Below are 17983 nucleotides of genomic sequence, written 5' to 3'. Positions count from 1 at the left end.
TTAGGCAATAGAGAGCCACAGAAGGTAGAGAGGGATTGTGAGCCTTCTGGTCAGCATTAAGCTTTGAGAAAGGATGGAGTTTATGAGGGATTTGAAGGGGGCAAGATTTTAAGAGGGAAGCATGAATTTTACCAAATAAAGGTGAATTAAGAGGAGATCGATGCTTAAAAATAAGAGATTAGTTGTAATTCCTTATTAACAAAGTATTTCTGTAGCTGACAGACTGTGGCCACAGTGGCTGTCTTAGCTAAGGTCATACTGTACCTTGTGATAAGCATATTTTGTGAAAGACACATTTCCAAAAGCCACAGGAAAATTAATCTCCTTACCTAAGAGTCACAACGTATGTCTTAGCTCCAGCTGCTGTAACAAAATACAATAGACTGGATGGCTTAAACAACAGAAATTTAGATCCCCACAGTTCTGGGGGCTGGGAAGTCCAAGGTTAAGGTACAGGCAGAGTCAGTTCTTGGTGGTGTCCTGCTTTCTTGCTTGCAGATGACCACCTTCTCCCTGTGTCCTCACAAAGTGGACAAAGGACACTCTGGTGTCTTTTCCTTTCTTATAAGGGCAGTATCCCCATCATGGGGTCCCTACTGTCTTGTCCTAATTACCTCCCAAGGCTTCACCTTCAAATAGTATCACATGGGTATTAGGGTTTCACCATATGAATTTTGAGGAGACACAAACATTTAGTTCACAACACGGGTGTATTCAGTGTTTTTGATTTGTTGGAACACCCTGCAGATGTATCTGGTTTATGCTTTGTCAGAAGTTGGTTTATTATTAATTTGGATTTGAAGAGCATCAGGAAGGTTGTTAGGTTGTGGTGATTGATTTGAGTTGCAACTCAGGCCAGATGGCAGTAATTTATATACTTCTTTATGCTTAGTAAACACCCCCTTTTTTGTGGGATATTTAAGATCCACTTTACAGAAGAGAAAGCTGAGGCTCTGAGAAGTTATGTAAATTTCCCAAGGTCACATGCCTACTAAGAAGCTGGAAAGGAAATTGAATTCAGATCTTATGACAGAATCCTACATTCTTTCTAAGTTGTCAGAAACTTCTCTAGTGACCCCAAACTCCAAGTGGACTAACCAATATCCTTGGAGCATAAAATATTTGATACAAGGGAATGTAAGACCATCTAGTCTCAACTCCGTTTTGAGGTCCAGAGAAATAAAGCGATAGATCTCAAATTTAGGACACAGTAAAGATGAGAACTTTTATCTTTTGATTACTGATCCAAGATCTCCTTGACCTCAAAACTTGGTCAACAATTTTCACTCTATCAAGTACCTTCTCTTAAGTTACTACCTTTATTCTTCAAAATAGTCTTATAAAATAAAATAAGGCAGGTGTCAGCTCATTTTTCTGATGAGAAAACAGATGCTTTCTCAAATTGTCCAGTTGCTAAGAGGTAAGCTAGGTATTATGAACTTTATAATTATGAGTTAACTGATTTCAGATGAGTTATGCGATGTCTCCACAAAGTCAAACACAAACCCAGACCTTATGATTGCAAATCCAGTGCAATCACATCCTTCTTGCTCTGCACCCCTTTCTCATTAAGGCAGAGAGAGGGTGTCCCCTCCCATTTTTCCTGTCATTGTCTGAGTCTGCTTCCCCAGAGTTGCCATGACAGCTATGGTTGTAAACCTGCTTCCCTCAACCTCAGACACCCTTTTAACCCTCTGACTTTCCCCACACATTTGCTCCATGGATCCTACTGTTCAGACAATCCATTTATAGAGGAGAGCATCTCCTTATTGTTTGTATCATGAACTGCCAGCTATGTCCCATCTTCCCTCACTTCTCATCTGTCATGCAGGCTTGTGTCAGAAGCAGGGTCAATTAACTTCCTACAGAGATGTTAACTTGGCAGACACAACTTGATTGATTTGTTTTAATCTGACCCATTTTTGCAATGAACATCCCAGGTAGGAGGGATAGCCAAGCCCTGGAAGTGGAATGAATTTGAAGATTGATTGCTCTTTTATTTTAGAAGAAACACAAAGTAAATAGAAGATGTGTGCAGATGGCAGATTTGTCTGATAGATTGGTGTCCTCAAAAGCCTGAATGGATTGTTCCTCCTTGTAGTATTCTTGCTTTACAACATCAGCCTCCACTTCTGCATGTCATCATTGTTCTCTTGAAGACAGCACCTGCTCTATCTTGGTTATGTCCTCACTATTAATCTATGGCTCAATCCAGAAGCTAGAAATTATCTTTATCAACCTCCTTACCCTCCCTACTTTAGCAAGTCATTAAATCACATTGGTTCTACCTCTGAAATATTCTCAATCCTGTCCCCTTTGCTACCTCCTAATCCACTTAAGTATTTCAGGCTATCATCTTATCATTGCCATTACCTCCTAACAGGTCCTCCGATCCTAACTTCTCTAATTCATCCTCCAATCCAGTTTTGATTCGAGACCAAATTTAATCATGTTGCATTTCTACTTAAAAGCCTGAGTGGCCCCCAATGCCTACTGAATGAAGTCACTTTATACATTTCATATAAAACTCTCCACTGTGTGACTCCTGCACACCTCTCCAGTGTTATGTTCACCCATTGCCTTCTTTGAAGCAATGCTTAATTCCTGCTTTTCCATAAATATGCAATCATGTTTCATATAGTTAATACCTTTGTACATGCTCCCTTTGCCTGAAAGAAACTTTCCTTTTTTTTGTCACTTTTTCTTATTCATCTTCAAGACCCAGTTCTAATATAATACTTTTAAACCAGTGTTCCCTAATCTCTAGGTAGAATTGAATGGTGTCACCTGTACCTTATACTAGACCCTGATTATAGCAGACGTTCTGCTGATGGACAGCTATTTATTCATATGTTTGTTTCTCCTACCAGCTTTGAACTCTTCAGGAAGAGAAATCCTGTCTTATAGATCATTGTAACGCAATTACTTTGCAAGGTAGTGGTGCCTAAGAAGTTCTCAGTAAATTGTTTTGGAATTAAATACATTGATTGGCCCTCAAATTCTATTGCAAACAAAGACTTAATAAGAGCTCTCTAGATGCAGAGCTCAGTTATTCTTTTCTGATATTTTATATCTCTGATCTTTTGAGCATGCTTCCTCTGCTCTAAGTGACCCTCCATGCTGTCACTTAAGAAGAAAAAAAGAAACAGAAAAACAAACAAACAAAAAGTATGTACTCCTTAAATCTCAGCTCAAATATCACGCCTCATTGAAGCTTTTCCTTACTTCCTCAGGCAAAATCAGTCACCTTTTCCTTAGAGTTATCTCAGTTGGACTCATACATTTATTTCATTCTTTCTTTTATTGTAGTTAGCTGAATGTTTTCTTAAAAATTCTTTGAAAAATTATTGAAAAGCAACAGATGCCCATTCCCTCCACTCTACTAGAATTAGTTGTGGCTTGTTTTGTGTTTGCATAACATTTGTTTCTAATTCTGGTCCAGCATTTGTCTTAGCATATAATAGTCATTTGTTTACATATCTGGAAGATTTTAAGCTCCTTGAAGGAGGGATTGTGCTTTATTTATCTTGCTTGTAGATTTACTCATGACCTTTTCTTGCTGTTTGCCCATGATCCAACTGTATAATTTCTGGTCATTGATTCCAGGTTTTAAATAATTTGTAAATATTCGATTTCTATACAACTTTATCATTTACCAAAAATTTAAAAATCTCTGTTCAGCTGTTAAGGCTGGGATCCATATTTAGTTTGATAGGCTTTTCCCTGTTTTTAGTTTTGTCTTGGGTTTTTTAGTTCATGAGTTTTATTTCTGTGTGTTGGTAAGACATATAAGAGTGGAATGTTAATCAATTTCAGTTTAGTTCTATAATGTCGAGGATTTAAAAATTATAAAATAGATTTGTTGAAAACCTGGTAAATAGATGCTAAATAATTATATGTCAAATTGAATTGAAATGAACCAAAATGTAAGTTTTTTGAGGATAGTGATTTTTATCTTACTCTGTTTTTTTATTTTGTCAAAGTTGTCACTGAGAGGAAATAAAACAAAACACTTTGGTTGTACCCACATAACAACTCAAAACATTTCTGAAAGAAAAAAGAAAAAGCCTGTATTACTGTTTGTCTCTAGAATGTCCCCAAAATTTTAATAAATATATTTCCTTGTTATATGGTTCCTATAGCTAGAGCTACATATTCCTTGTGATGGGAACTTATAGATAGACCTTGCTTATACATTTCTTGTAAAGTGAGTGGATCACTATGAAAACACAGTGTTCAAATATGCAAGCTGCTTTCTCAGGCTGTAGAATACTCAAGAGGTGATCCTAGTGTATCACATCAAAATTAACCTGCATCTTTTTTTACCTTAGGATAGTCCAAACACTTCAGTAGCCCATCAAGAATCAAAATGATTTAAGATCAAACATAATTCGTAAGATATAATCAGAGTAGATTATTGCCACAAAGAGATAGCACAACATAGTGGTTAAGAACATGGACCCTGGAAGTGGAGGCTCTGTGTTCAAATCTCAGTGCTACTGGTTTCTAACAGAGTAAGCTTTCAGGTCATTTAACCACTTTTCTTCATCTGCAAAAATGGTCAACTTTAGTCAGTTGGCATAAAGCTTAAGTGAGTTAACCTTTGATAAGTCTGTCAAATAGTGCCTTGATCATACTAAGTGCTATGTAAATATATATTAAATTATTTCCTCCTTGTGAGGTTTTGTTTGTTTGTTTGTTTTGGCCTAGTTATTCTGCCGGAAATGCTCTTCTTCATCCTTTTCTCTAGTTAAGGGATTATTTATAGTTCATTTCTATTTTAACCTTGAAGACTTTGATGACCAAGGCTGCCCTCAGTCATATCTCCCACATGTGGACTGTACTCTAAATGATGGTAATTCCACGAGACTCTTCATCACATAACTCTCTACTGAGTGCCAAACAATGAGTCAAGGTATACCATTGGGTATTGTACCATGTATCAAGTCAAACACATGGCATTTTGTAACTTAAAAATCTTGTATGTAGAGATGTTCTATAGGTCGTTGGTTCAAACAAAGACAGAACTTCAAAAATACCTCAAGAAAGGTTAAACACATGTAGGTGTGTTCTTAATCCTCCCCCATCCACAAAGTGTCTGGAAGGCTATGGGAGCTCATTAATAATGTAGGCTAACCCAGTAAGATTACTTTGGATTAAAAAAAAGGAGCTTTGTTTAGTAGTCTCATGTGGACTTTGTCTAAGGCAGTGAAGAACGAAAAGAAGCGTGAATCTCAGAGGATTGCAGAAGGACCCAATTGCCTAGTATGGAGAGTGGAGCCATTGTCTGAATGTAGTGGAGGCACTCGGTTGACATTGAGGGTGTGTATTGACTATTTGGACTGTCTAAGTTGACTTCCACAAAGCAGAATGGATGATATACCTTTTAGTTTCTGTTTACAGTCCATGTTCCTTTAACCTGCACTGTACAATACAGTAGCCACTAGTCATGGTGGCCAGTGAGCACTCGAAATGTGGCCATTTTGAATTAGAGTATCTCATAAGTGTAAAGGATAGACTGGATTTTAAAGACTTAGTCTGAAAAATAAGTCAGAATATCTCATTAACATTTTAAACGTTTTTAATAACATGTTAAAATGATTATATTGCAAGTACATTGAGTTAAATAAAACATTAAAATTAAATTTACTTGTGGGGCACCTGGATGGCTTGGTTGGTTAGGCATCCAACTTTTGATCTCGGCTAAGGTCATGATCTCATGGTTTGTGAGTTCAAGCCCTGCATCAGACCCTGCACTAAACGCCCAGAGCCTGCTTAGGATTCTCTGTCTCCCTCTCTTTCTGCCTCTCTCTCTCTCTTGAAAACAAATAAATAAACATTAAAAGAAATAAATTTACTTGTTTCTTTTTTGAGAGAGAGAGAGAGAGAGAATGAACAAATGAACTGGGGAATGGAGAAGGACAGAGAGAGAGGGGGGAAAGAGAATCCTAAGCAGGCTCCATGCTTTCAGTGTGGAGCCTGACACTGGGCTGGATCCCACAAACAGTGAGATCATGACCTGATCTGATACTGAGAGTTGAATGCTTAACTGAGCCACCCAGGTGCCCTGACTGTTTCTTTTTATCTTTTTTTAGATAGCTACTAGAAAATTAAAAGTTGCCCATGTGGCTCACACTATATTTCTGTTGAACATTTCTCCCTTAGAGTGTAGTTTTGAAAGGTCACAAACACACTTACTGAGCACATGCAATCTACTGGGCAAATTGCTGTGATAGAAAAGAAATAAATGAGATGAAGATTATAGTCCAGAGCAAGAAACAGCTGTATAAACACCCGTCCTTCATGCAGAGTTTGAGTCTTGCATTTGGGTGGCATATTGTATGGATAAAAGATAATAGGTTTGGGTCGTATTGGGCTGAATTTGAATTCTAATTCTTCTACCTGCTGGTTGAATAAGTTCATTTACAACTTTGATTCTAAGTCTCCTTATCTGTATAATGGTGCTAATTATATTTATGTAATTTATCTGTGGTTAGTATTTGCATAACTCATATTAGGTGTTTAATAAAACCAGGGTTCATGTCATTTGATTATATGATCCAAGTTTTGTGGTGCTATGGGAGAAGAGAAAATGAAGGGTCTATGATACCTAACAGTGATAGAGGAAGAGAGCTGACCCTTAAGAAAATGCCATTTGACTAGAGTCACTAATGAAGGGATGGCAAGAGTCAGTAAAAACAATAGAAACAAATGCTTCATACTGTATACCAGGCAGTGTTCTAAGCACTGTGTGTATAATAGCTTTTAAGAAATGCTATGTGCTAGGCACTTTAATTATATTGCCATTTTACAGATGAGAGGACTGGGCACAAAGCAATAATTTCTCTCAGGTTACACAACTAAGAAGAGGTACAGCTGAGGTTGGATTCATGCACTTAGGCTCCAGTGTCCAAAGAGAATCTATCAAAAGTAGGGCTGTGGGAGAACCTGGTAGACCATCTACCATGGCTGGAATGTAGCATATGGGAGGGTAGAAGCTAGAAGAGTGAGGATGGTGATTGCCTAGAGGTGAAATGGAAGGTTAGTGATGGTTTATTATTGAGGGGCTTTGATTGCTATGCTAAAGAATCTGGACTTTATTCTGTCAACAGTGGGGAACCATAGAGGATTTCTACATTGGGAAGTGATGTGATCAGAGTTATATTTTGGAAAGAAAATTCTGGTGGCAGAGTGGAGAGTGCACAGGAGCAGATAAAGGTTGGAAGCAAGGAGACTACTTAGGAGAATACAAGAGTACTGCACCAGTCTAAGCAAAACATGTTTCTGGCTTGAGCTAGGACAGTGGCAGTAGGGATGGATCCAAGACATAGTGTCCATGGACTTGGGTGGTAGGAATCACATTGTGTAGGTCATTACAATTTTTATTGTTTCCTTCTCCCCAATTGACCATGCTTTCATAAAGCTGGCATATGCTTCTTAGTTGGTCCCGGTTGAGTTTTTTTTTTTTTTTTTTTTTTCATTTTTCTTCCTCTCTCAAATGGTCTATACACTGTTATTTATATTCTGGAGATTGTAGCACATGATAATTATTATGCTTCAGGTTACAGCTCCATGTAAAATACAGTGTGATTATTGTTCCTCTGTGTTTTTTCCCTTAATGCTTAATAGTATATTTTTACCGGGCACCAATAATCATCTAATTGCTATGTAGTTATTGAAATCAGATACAATGCTCTGTTAAAGATTACCCTAATTATGAGGCAAGGTTATTAGATCCTCTCTTCGCCTAGTTTTAAGCCTGTAGGATTTTCAAAAAGCAAAAGATTGAATAGGCATTGAAATCTCAATACTCTCCTATTCAGTCCCCCTCTCATTTGACTCTTAGGGCAACCTTTGTACACAAACTGGCCGACCCTGGTCACACTCACAGCTTTGATGAGACCAGGCAGCACGAGAACCTGTAATAATGCCCTGAGGCATGCTGGGAAAACCATTGTTGCCTAAAATGAGCACTGTCTGATAGGACATAAGACACTTGTGCTTTTGTTTCTAGTTAGATTTTTAGCCATAAAAATATTTCTTGTTCAAATGTACATCCATGGATTTCTTTTTTTAAGAATTTATTTAAGTAGATTTTTGCTAATTTTTCTGGCACTAGAAATGATAGTAGCAGTTTAACCATCCATTTATTAAGCAGAAATTTGAATGTAGCTTATTCAGTGCAAAATGTAACGGTCCAAAAGAATGAATTTGAAAATAGGCAAAGAATTACAATTATATTTCCACGTATGAGATAAGGTGTATTCCAAATCAGTATAAAATGTACCCTTTACCCATTCCTGTTCACTCATAAAGCCATGATCACATAGAAGGCATGCATTGTCAAGTCACAGATCACTCACAGCTGTAGGGAAAAGAAAACACGTGGGCCATCAGATTAAGGATCCCAAAAGATCTTGATTGCCTGAGGCAGTGAGTTCAAACTAAGATAGCATTTTAAGATGCCTTTACTTGGTTCCAAAAAACCATTCACACTAGTACACATTTGGAGAGAAGAGTCTTACAGGCTGTATGCAAAAGAAGGATACAAATCCAATCCATAGAGTTATAGTAGAGATGGCAACTTTAGTATTTTAAGGAATTGGTCAGTAAGGGAAGAGTAAAAGAGGGACTGGTAGCTGAAGAGAAGGATATTCTTCTGCCTTTCCCACCTTTCCTGGAAGCATAGAGCTATAGCTACAGGCTAAGGGGAGAGAGCTGTTAGTGTGAGATCTAAGATGCTGGAAAAAGAAGAGAATCTGATTACCCTATTCTACTGGGTGGGATGTGAGGCCAGTTGGGGATAAAAGAAGGTGAGATTAAGACTGTAGTTGAAGCATTAGCCTGGAAAGGCATGAAGGATATACCTTGTACTAAGACAGGGGAGGAGGAAGAAAGCCCTAGTAAACACAAAGCCATGTTAAAGTTAAGAGGATTGTGTGGTGATAGGAGCAGAGGATACGAAGATATAATGAAGCTGGGAAACCTTAGCTTTCTTAGAGACAGTAGATGAAGTCATCTGCAAAGTGTAAAAAGGGAGCATTTGGAGCTGGAGAACTATGAAAAAAAGGAATTGAAGATCTGGTAAATATCAGTGCAGGGTGAGGGGCAACTTCAAGTTTAAAGACATGAGATCTTGTTGTGACTTTGTTAAATAAAAATCGGATCTTGTCCCTCTCCTGACTTAAATGGTACAGTGGAATCCCATTGCTCTGTGTGATGAAGGTCAAAATTCTTAACATGGTGCACAGTTCCTTCATGATCCTGCCTTCCTCTGCAGCCTGACCTTGTTCTGGTCTGCACCGTGTTAAATGACCTTTGTTTACTCCCACTAGGCCACCAGGTGCTTCACGCTCAGGGCTCTGCCTGGGATGTGCTTCTCCCAGTTGGTAGGCCTCCTTAGTATCCACTCATCCTTCAGAACTCAGAGGGAATTTGACCTTCTTGTTTTTTTTTTTTTTTTTTTTAATGTTTTATTTATTTTTGAGACAGCGCAAATTGGGGAAGGGCAGAGGGAGATGGGGGGAGAGGATCCGAAGCAGGCTCAGTGCTGACAGCAGGGAGCCCAATGCAGGGCTTGAACTCATGAACTGTGAGATCAGACCCAAGCCAAAGTCAGACACTCAACAGACTGAGCCACCCAGGTGCCTCAGGAATCTTATCTTCTTAAGATAGCTTCCCTAACTCCTCTGACTACACATTGCCACAGCTGTTCTCTTTTTCCTTATAAAATGCTACCAATTGTAATAAATAAACCATTTTTCAAATAAATCAAGAGAAGGCTGGTTTGAAATTAGAATGAATTTATGTGACCTCAGCACTGGCAGTATAATTTGTGGGGCCCAGTGCAAAATGAAAATGCAGGCACCTTGTTCAAAAAATTATTAAGAATTTCAAGACAGTGACAGCAGAGCATTAAACCAAACATGGGGCCCTGCAAGCATGGGCCCCTATGCAACTGCACATGTCATCCACCCATGAAGCCTCCCTGTGTGTTTCTCCTGCAGGGACACAGGGACTATGAAATCTGGATTTATTAATCCAGTTGAATTTTGAGGGATGACACTCTACAGTGCTAGTAAGGGCAGTGTTAAAATGATGAACCATTGTGTTTAGAACGCAATGGTCTCCAAAAAGAAGTCAGAATAAGGTTGATGGTCTGGTTGAGTATAAAGCAGAAAAATGTCAGTGCAGTGGAATTTTGGAGTGATAGATGATATAATAGAATGTCTGTTCATTATTTATTAATGCATGAAGTCAGCATTTAATTTTTTAGCTCCTACTTTCTGTTGATGGGAAGAATGATTGAATTTTTCAGTCTCCCCAAAAGTAAGACCTTGAGAAATTTTAGAGAGTGGAAGATATGGAGTCTGAGTGATTTAAAGAGCAGGTTCTAGAGCCAGATGGCTTGTGTTTCAAGCTCAAGTTTACCAGTTATAAGCTCTGTGACCTTGACAGTTACTAACTTCTCTGTGCTTTAGTTTTTTGGGGGAGAGTATAAAATGGGATAATGTTAATATCTCCTGTGGTTGTTTAAGGGACAAATGAGTGAATGAATAGTGCTTGATTCATAGTAAGTTCTTATTATAATTTCACAGTAGTGCACTCTTTGTTTCCTTGTCAGTGCTATTTTCTTTCAGTAAGATAGTTAAACTCAGTCACAATGCTGCCATATATCATAAACAGCTAAACCTCACTATTGGACTTAGGTGGATGCAAAGAATGTATTAGCATGCTTTGTGAAACTTGTGATAGGATGCATTTAAGCAAAAAGAATATAATATATAAGCTAATTCATCTCCCTTATAGTGTGGGTAGGTGCCAAACACCTATCTGGAACACAGTCACAACTTAGTGTGTAATATATTTCAGTGAATCCCAGCATTTTATATTTGTTTCTCTAGGGTCAGAGAACCTTCCTTTGGGCACCTTCAGGTGATGACCCAGTGTTAGAAATTGTGGACAATGAGCAGGGTTTAATGAACTATGGTTTTGTTTTCTGTTTTTGTAATTCATATGAAATTAAGTCAGTGTCTGTTGTTTATTGAACATATACTATTTTTCTTAACTGTTAGGATGCCATTTATTTTAGGTTGCTCTGCTCTGGAGAATGTTCTGATTAATTCCCAAATCATTATCCCAGGTATCTTCATTTTATGTAGGGCCATCAACAAGGTCATCTTTGGGTGAACCCTATAACAACCAGCAGCTTCCCCATCTTCATCTCCAGCCTATCTCTCTTTTGTGAGTTCCAGGTCTGAATCCACAATTATCCACTTATGTTTGTTTTTGTTTTTGTTTTTGTTTGTTTTTTTTTTTTTTTTTTTTTTTACCTAGATATCTCCCAACACCTCAAACTCAATTTGTCCCAGGCCAAAATTATTATCTTTTCTGCAAACCCAGATTCTTCTCTTAAACAACTGCTTTTCTGGCTGACTCCTACAAAAAAGTCCCCTGGTGTTATAGAACCCACATTATTTATAATTCCTGAATCCATACTTCTCTTTTTACTTCTTTTGCCTTTGACTTAGCTCAGATCCTCATCATGTCTGTCTTTGACCACTGTGGCTTCCTGTCAACCGTGCCTTCCATTCCAGTTTTCCTTTCCTTGAATATGCTCTGCTCACAGATTAATCAGAGCAGTTTCTCTAAATCACAGATCTGGTCATGTTTTTAGTTATTTCCCTGTTCATTAGATAAACTCCAATTTAGCGTGAGATATAAACACTTGCACAGTCTATGCCTAACACTTCTTTGCACCAACATCCTGCCTGATGGTGAAGGTGGATGGAGAGAGAGATGTAGTGGGGAAATGCTGGTGGAATAATGTTCAGTTTTTGAAGCTGTCTCTGACTGCTGCATTCACAACAGGAGTGGAAGGTGAGCATGGTAACAGGGAGGTCAGTTAGGAGGTTCTTGTAATTGCCTATGCTGGAGTTGATAGTGGACTGGACTATTTAGTCATTAATAAAACATTCAGCACCTACTTTGTTCAGGCCTTTTCCTTGAGATTGAAATATGCTAAGGTACTACCACTGTACATAAAAAGCAAATCCTTTATAGAGGAGAAAAATTCAAAATCATCTCTTATAGGACTTACACATGCTGTATAAACAGCATGAAAAATGAGCTGAAGCAGCTAAGAGAAAGGAATGATCATCCTGCGGTAGGTACAATCAGTAGGCTTCACAGAGATGACAGCAATACCTAGGTCATGGTCTACAAAAGTTGATAAGATTTCACAGAGGGGTAAGAAGACCATCCTTTGCTGTTGTCCTCTGTGGTAGGTGGCTACAGTAGAGAGTAAGTTCTCAGATCTTGGTTCTGGACAGAAGAACTGAAAGCAGGGAGCAAAAGTAGACAAATGCAGCTAGTTGTACATCTTTCACAGTCTAGTTGTCATCAGCTTCAAGAGCAACACTTTTTGCCTGCCTTCTGATTTTTTGTTTTCCTTACTTGACATAGGCATTGGCAAGGAGACTATTGCTAATGAAGTCGAGCTGACTTCATAACCCCTGATGATTTGGCATGCTATTTTATGGCAGAGGTTTCCACGTTGATTGGATAAGACCCAAAACAAAGAGTTGACTGCTTCTGGTGATTAAAAGCTCCCTTGACAATTTTTTAAAGGGATTGTTCAAAGCTTTTAGTGCCGCTGGGTAGAGAATTACACTTTGCTTCTCTAAATCTCCTCCCACAGTTGCACATGGACACAGCAGACTTCTTTCCTGCTGAACAACACTACTGAGAATTTTCTCTTCAGAGTAGCAGCCTTTTAGAATGAGGTTTAAGTGATCCCTGTATATATAATTTATAAGACACTTGGAGCTTTTTGTATGAAAGCACAATGGAAAAGTAAAATCATTATTACTTATATTGTTATTAGCTTTTTTATTCCTGTTCTCATATGAGACATTAGTTTCTGAGCTAAATATTTAGAGTAGAACTGTTGATCATAAAAATAAAAGGAATAGATTAGACAACCATGAAAATTAGGGGTGAGCAGTAAAACCAGATTATGATGAGCATTGTATGATGTTTGTTTTCCCTTGAATGGTATTCTTTGACAAATGTTGTGTAACCATTTTTTCTTAGGTTTCTATATGGAAAGGATAGTGAGAATGGTGTGAATTTATTGGCATATGCACACAAGCACACCCCGCTCCACAATACCTAAATCTACAAATTGTTCGAAACATCTGTTTTACTTCTGCCTCCATACATTTGTCAAATAAATAGTCAAACTGCATAACTGGAATTGTGATGAATTTGAATAATATATAGAAAATAGAATAATGAACTTTTGCCTCTCTGCCTCCCATCAAAGAGCTTGTCCTAGTTATCGGTACCTTGTCGGACTTTAGACATTGAATATACCCAGGAGGTAGGAATGGGAATGGAAGCATAATATAAAGTTTGATTAATGTTTCAATCACTTTAGGATAAAAAAATCACAGGTTAAATCAATCTTTTCCCCATTATTAAGTCACATTAATTACAATATTCTAGATGTATACTTTGTATATTTATATTAGGATTAGACTTTGCTGCATACAACAGAAAGACACTAAATAGCAGGGGCTTAGGTAAGAAAGAAGTTTCTTTCTCAAAGTATAATTAAATGTCAGTGGGGCTACATCCCTACCTGGTTGTTAGTGCTCCCTGGTTAGTAGGGAACCAAGGCTCCTTCTGTCTTGTTGCTCTGCTATTCACAACAGATTGTGTCTTGGTCCAAAATGGCCATCAGGGTTTCAGCCAATATATCAGCATTCCTGGCAACAGGAAAGAGGAAAGGAAGATGAGAGGTATATATCCTCCCTTTTAAGGAGACTTACTAGAAGTTTTACTAAGCCTTCCTCTTGATAGTTAATTTGCCAGAGATAAGTCACATAAATATAGTTTTTGTGATAATGTACCCAGCTGTTAGCTTACTTTTTGGTTACTAATAAGATAGGAAAAATGGGTATCAGAAGGTAGTTTGTAATTTCTGCCACAGTACTTTCTTCAGCTTGATTTAAGTAATTCTTTTCCTGAAGGCGGGGAATTTGACTTAGTTTAGGTTTGGTTGATTTTACTGGGTGTAAGAGTTGTGGTGTGCTGCAGTGGAATGGGTACTTGAGTCCTGGCCTCTAATTCCAGCTTCATACGACATTTGGCTTCCGTATCTCACTCAAGGAGTTTGTATTATAGGCACTCTTGGAAGTCTTCCAATTCTTATTCCCTTATCTGATTACCAAAGTTTTACCACAAAGGTAGGTATGTATGTTTATATACACACATATATAATTACATGGTATATATCCTTTATAGAAATAAAGATGTACATATATGACTACATTAGCAGAGAGTGTCTTGATCAATATTTTTTAATTTTCATGTTTCTTCCTCTTAATAGAATTGAACCTTGTGTGGGAGTTAAAATGGTTGGAGATTGAAGGGAACCATAATTGTTCTCTTTCAAATTGGAAGTTAACTTTTCATCCCAAAGAATAGGTCCTTCTTTGTGTGTGTGTGTGTGTGTGTGTGTGTGTGTGTGTGTGTGTGTGTTAACATGAAATTTATTGTCAAATTGGTTTCCATACAACACCCAGTGCTCATCCCAACAGGTCTTTTTTGTGTGTTTTGTTTGTTTCCATTACCATTATGATTTGCCCATCACCTTTTGTAGAAGCCCATGACCTAACAGAAGTGGAATTTGTGTCCCTAAATATATGATGTGACCAACTCCATGGCATGTTGAGATGCCTGGGCATATTAATGCTGATCTTCCTGGGGAATAATAATGTGGATAGTTACATTCTCTCTGTCTTCTGTCTCCTACTAAGTTTCATTTGACTGTGGTTCTTTGGGGGCAGCTGTCATGCAGCACCAGGTAAAACTCCTCCAAGGGGAATTGCTTTGTGCTGGTTGGTGACTCCACAAGCCACACGAGGTGTCTCCCTTGAGGACACTGGGCAGCTATCCCTTTCTAAAGTGTCTTAATATGTTTGTTAGCAGATGGAATAATTCTGAAGATAATCATGATTCTAAAGAGAACTAATATGAAAAATGCAAACCAAAACAACAATAGCAAAAGAATATTACTTGCATTTTCTTCCTAATTCTTGTAATTTTTAATCCTAAGAGGGGAAGAAAATTATTAAATGCCATTTCCCCTCTCAAGTCCTAAATGGAATAAAATAAAGGTACAAACAAATAAACAAAATGAATAAAACTACCTTTCTATGTTGTTGAAGCAAATAGGTTATTGACCAGGCAGATGGTTTAGGTTGAACCCAAGAAACTATTTTTGTAGGTCAGAGGGGTTGAATACTGGCAATGCCTAGTGATTCAACCTAATAGTAGTTTCTATTTTGGCTACACAATAGAAATCATTGACCTTATAACTAACACCAGCTTAGCTACATGTTTCCATTGTAAAAGCATTTGGCTATTAGGTGGTTTTTAAATTCAAGGAAATATATATTTATTATTGGTACTAAAGCAATTTAATTGAAAAAAAAATCCTTCCATAATCCCACTATTCTTACATGATTATTTTATTCTCTATTTTTATCCTTCCCAAATCTATTCGTATATTATAACTGTTATTTTCCAGGATGAAAATCAAAAAGTTTAAATCTTTCAAAAAGATTGCATAGATTAAAAAAAAACAGTCCTAATGAAAGGAAGCTTTTCTGGTCCTTGAATTTCTGAATACATAAATGAACACACAATACCATGGAGCAGAAACAAAGCCTTTGTATAATGAAACCTGTGATGAACTTTCATGTGGAAAATGACACCCTCTGATAGCCTCCAGTACTCTCCAAAGGCAAAAATATACTTTTACAAATTATGTTAATGAGCTGAGGGACATACATCTCCATCAGGAATGATTTAACACCCACGTAGTTAAGCCTGAGCAATTCAGGAGGAAACAAGATTCCTTCTCCCCTCTCTGCTTAGAGATGACCCCCCCCCCCCCCCCCCCCCCCCGCCCCGCAGTGCCCTTGTCCATGGTCTAGAAGTCCCAGAGCAATTCTTTACCAGGGCCAACTCCATTCAGGCTCAAGAAGGATAAGGGGTGCAGCACAAAAAGTGACAGGCAGGGCCAGGATAGGGTAATTGTGGGGCTCATTGTGACTTATTATTTCTTGACACCCCAGGGAACATGGTTGTGTCTGCTTTGGATGGCCCTGATTTCTTTTCACTGTAGAAGTACTAAAACCACCAGCTAGCTACTTGCTGGCTATAAAGGGCTGAAACCTGATAAGGAAAATGTTGTGTGCCCTAGGTCGCCAACACCTGACTTGCCTGGTTACTAAGTAACCATTTGCCTAGCTGGTTACTAAGACAGGGAGGAGGAAAGAGAGGAAGAAAACCCAGCACAGGATATAGGCCCCTCCCCCTTCGCTCTGGTTTCATTATGCTTTCAAATTTTAGACACTGACCTGAGGAAAAGAAGCAGTTCCCTAAAATCTAGGAATCCTCCGGATGTAAATAAAAGGTCCTGAATGGCATTTTAGTTTTTTTCCTGAATTGATATGCAAATTCCTAATTTACTTAAAACACACTGTTATGCATTATAATAAAGTCTAATACATGCTGCCATGTAATTATGTGTAATAACCAGTGATCAGGGGGAGGAGGGAAGGAGAGAAGGGAATTGTGTTTCCAGCTGGCCCTCCACACCTGCAAATAACAGACAACTCCTTTCAGTGTAGAGGAAACAAGATAATGACAGTATGATATTAAATACAAACATTAATTCTTAGGAACAAAACATAAGGAAGAGGTCTATCAATTAGGATGTGTGAAAGTGAGCAACTTAAATTACATTTCTCACCATCTTTTTTAAAATTTTATTTATTTATTTTTTTTTAATGTTTATTTATTTTTGAGACAGAGAGAGAGCATGAACTGGGGAGGGTCAGAGAAAGAGGGAGACACAGAATCTGAAGCAGGCTCCAGGCTCTGAGCTGTCAGCACAGAGCCCGACACGGGGCTTGAACCCACGGACCGTGAGATCATGACCTGAGCCGAAGTCGGACGCTCAACCGACTGAGCCAACCAGGTGCCCCACATTTCTCACCATCTTAAAGAAAAATAAAGACCAAGCAGAATGAAAACCTTAATTTGCTATTTACTGCAATACTCCTGATACCATTAGTTTTATCTTCTCTTTTAGAGAAAGATTTCTCTGGGCCACCAGAATCCTATATTGGAACCCACTCTTCATGTTCATTTGGTTTAAGAATCAAGTTGTAATAACATTCTCTCTCTGTGTGTTTCTCTCTACCCGAAAGGACAAGTCAGATCGTAGAAAATTTCAGGAGCTCAGTGGGTCCTCAAGTTATGAGGACACAAAACAATACATGTAAATGCTTTGTGAACAGGAAAGTGTAATCCTAATGTAAGAGACTGTTATTGTCCTGGTTGCTGTCAATGCGAGTTTTGTTATATGAAAGTTTCCTGTAAAGTCATCTGAAGAAAGATTTTCTTGACATTTGAACATACATTTTCGTGTATGAGGGGGTGTTTAACATAGTGATTAGGATCTTTGCAGTCTTTCTGATCTGTTTTTGCTTCCTAGATCTATTAATTATTGGCTGTGTGATCTTTGGCATGTTGTTTAATTTTCTCTAAGCCTCAGTTTCCTCAGATGTAAAATAGGAATAAAAACAACTGTAACCAGGGTGCCTGGATGGCTCAGTCAGTTGGGCGTTCGACTTCAGCTCAGGTCATGATCTAGCGGTCCGTGAGTTCGAGCCCCGCGTCGGGCTCTGTGCTCGCAGCTCGGAGCCTGGAGCCTGCTTTGGATTCTGTGTCTCCCTCTCTCTCTGCCCCTCCTCCATTCCTGTTCTCTCTCTCTCTCTCTCTCTCTCTCTCTCTCTCTCACTCTCTCTCTCTGTCAAAATAAACATTAAAAAAAAACTGTAACCACTTGATAGCATTTTTATGAGAATCAAGTGAAGTGACATACCTATTGTATGTCAGGCTT

This window comes from Puma concolor, chromosome B1 (assembly GCF_028749965.1).
Source record: "Puma concolor isolate L17-30 chromosome B1, mPumCon1.1.hap2, whole genome shotgun sequence".
NCBI classification, from domain to species: Eukaryota; Metazoa; Chordata; class Mammalia; order Carnivora; family Felidae; genus Puma; species Puma concolor.
The sequence above is the reverse complement of the archived record's forward strand: the minus strand, read 5'-3'. Positions refer to the sequence as shown.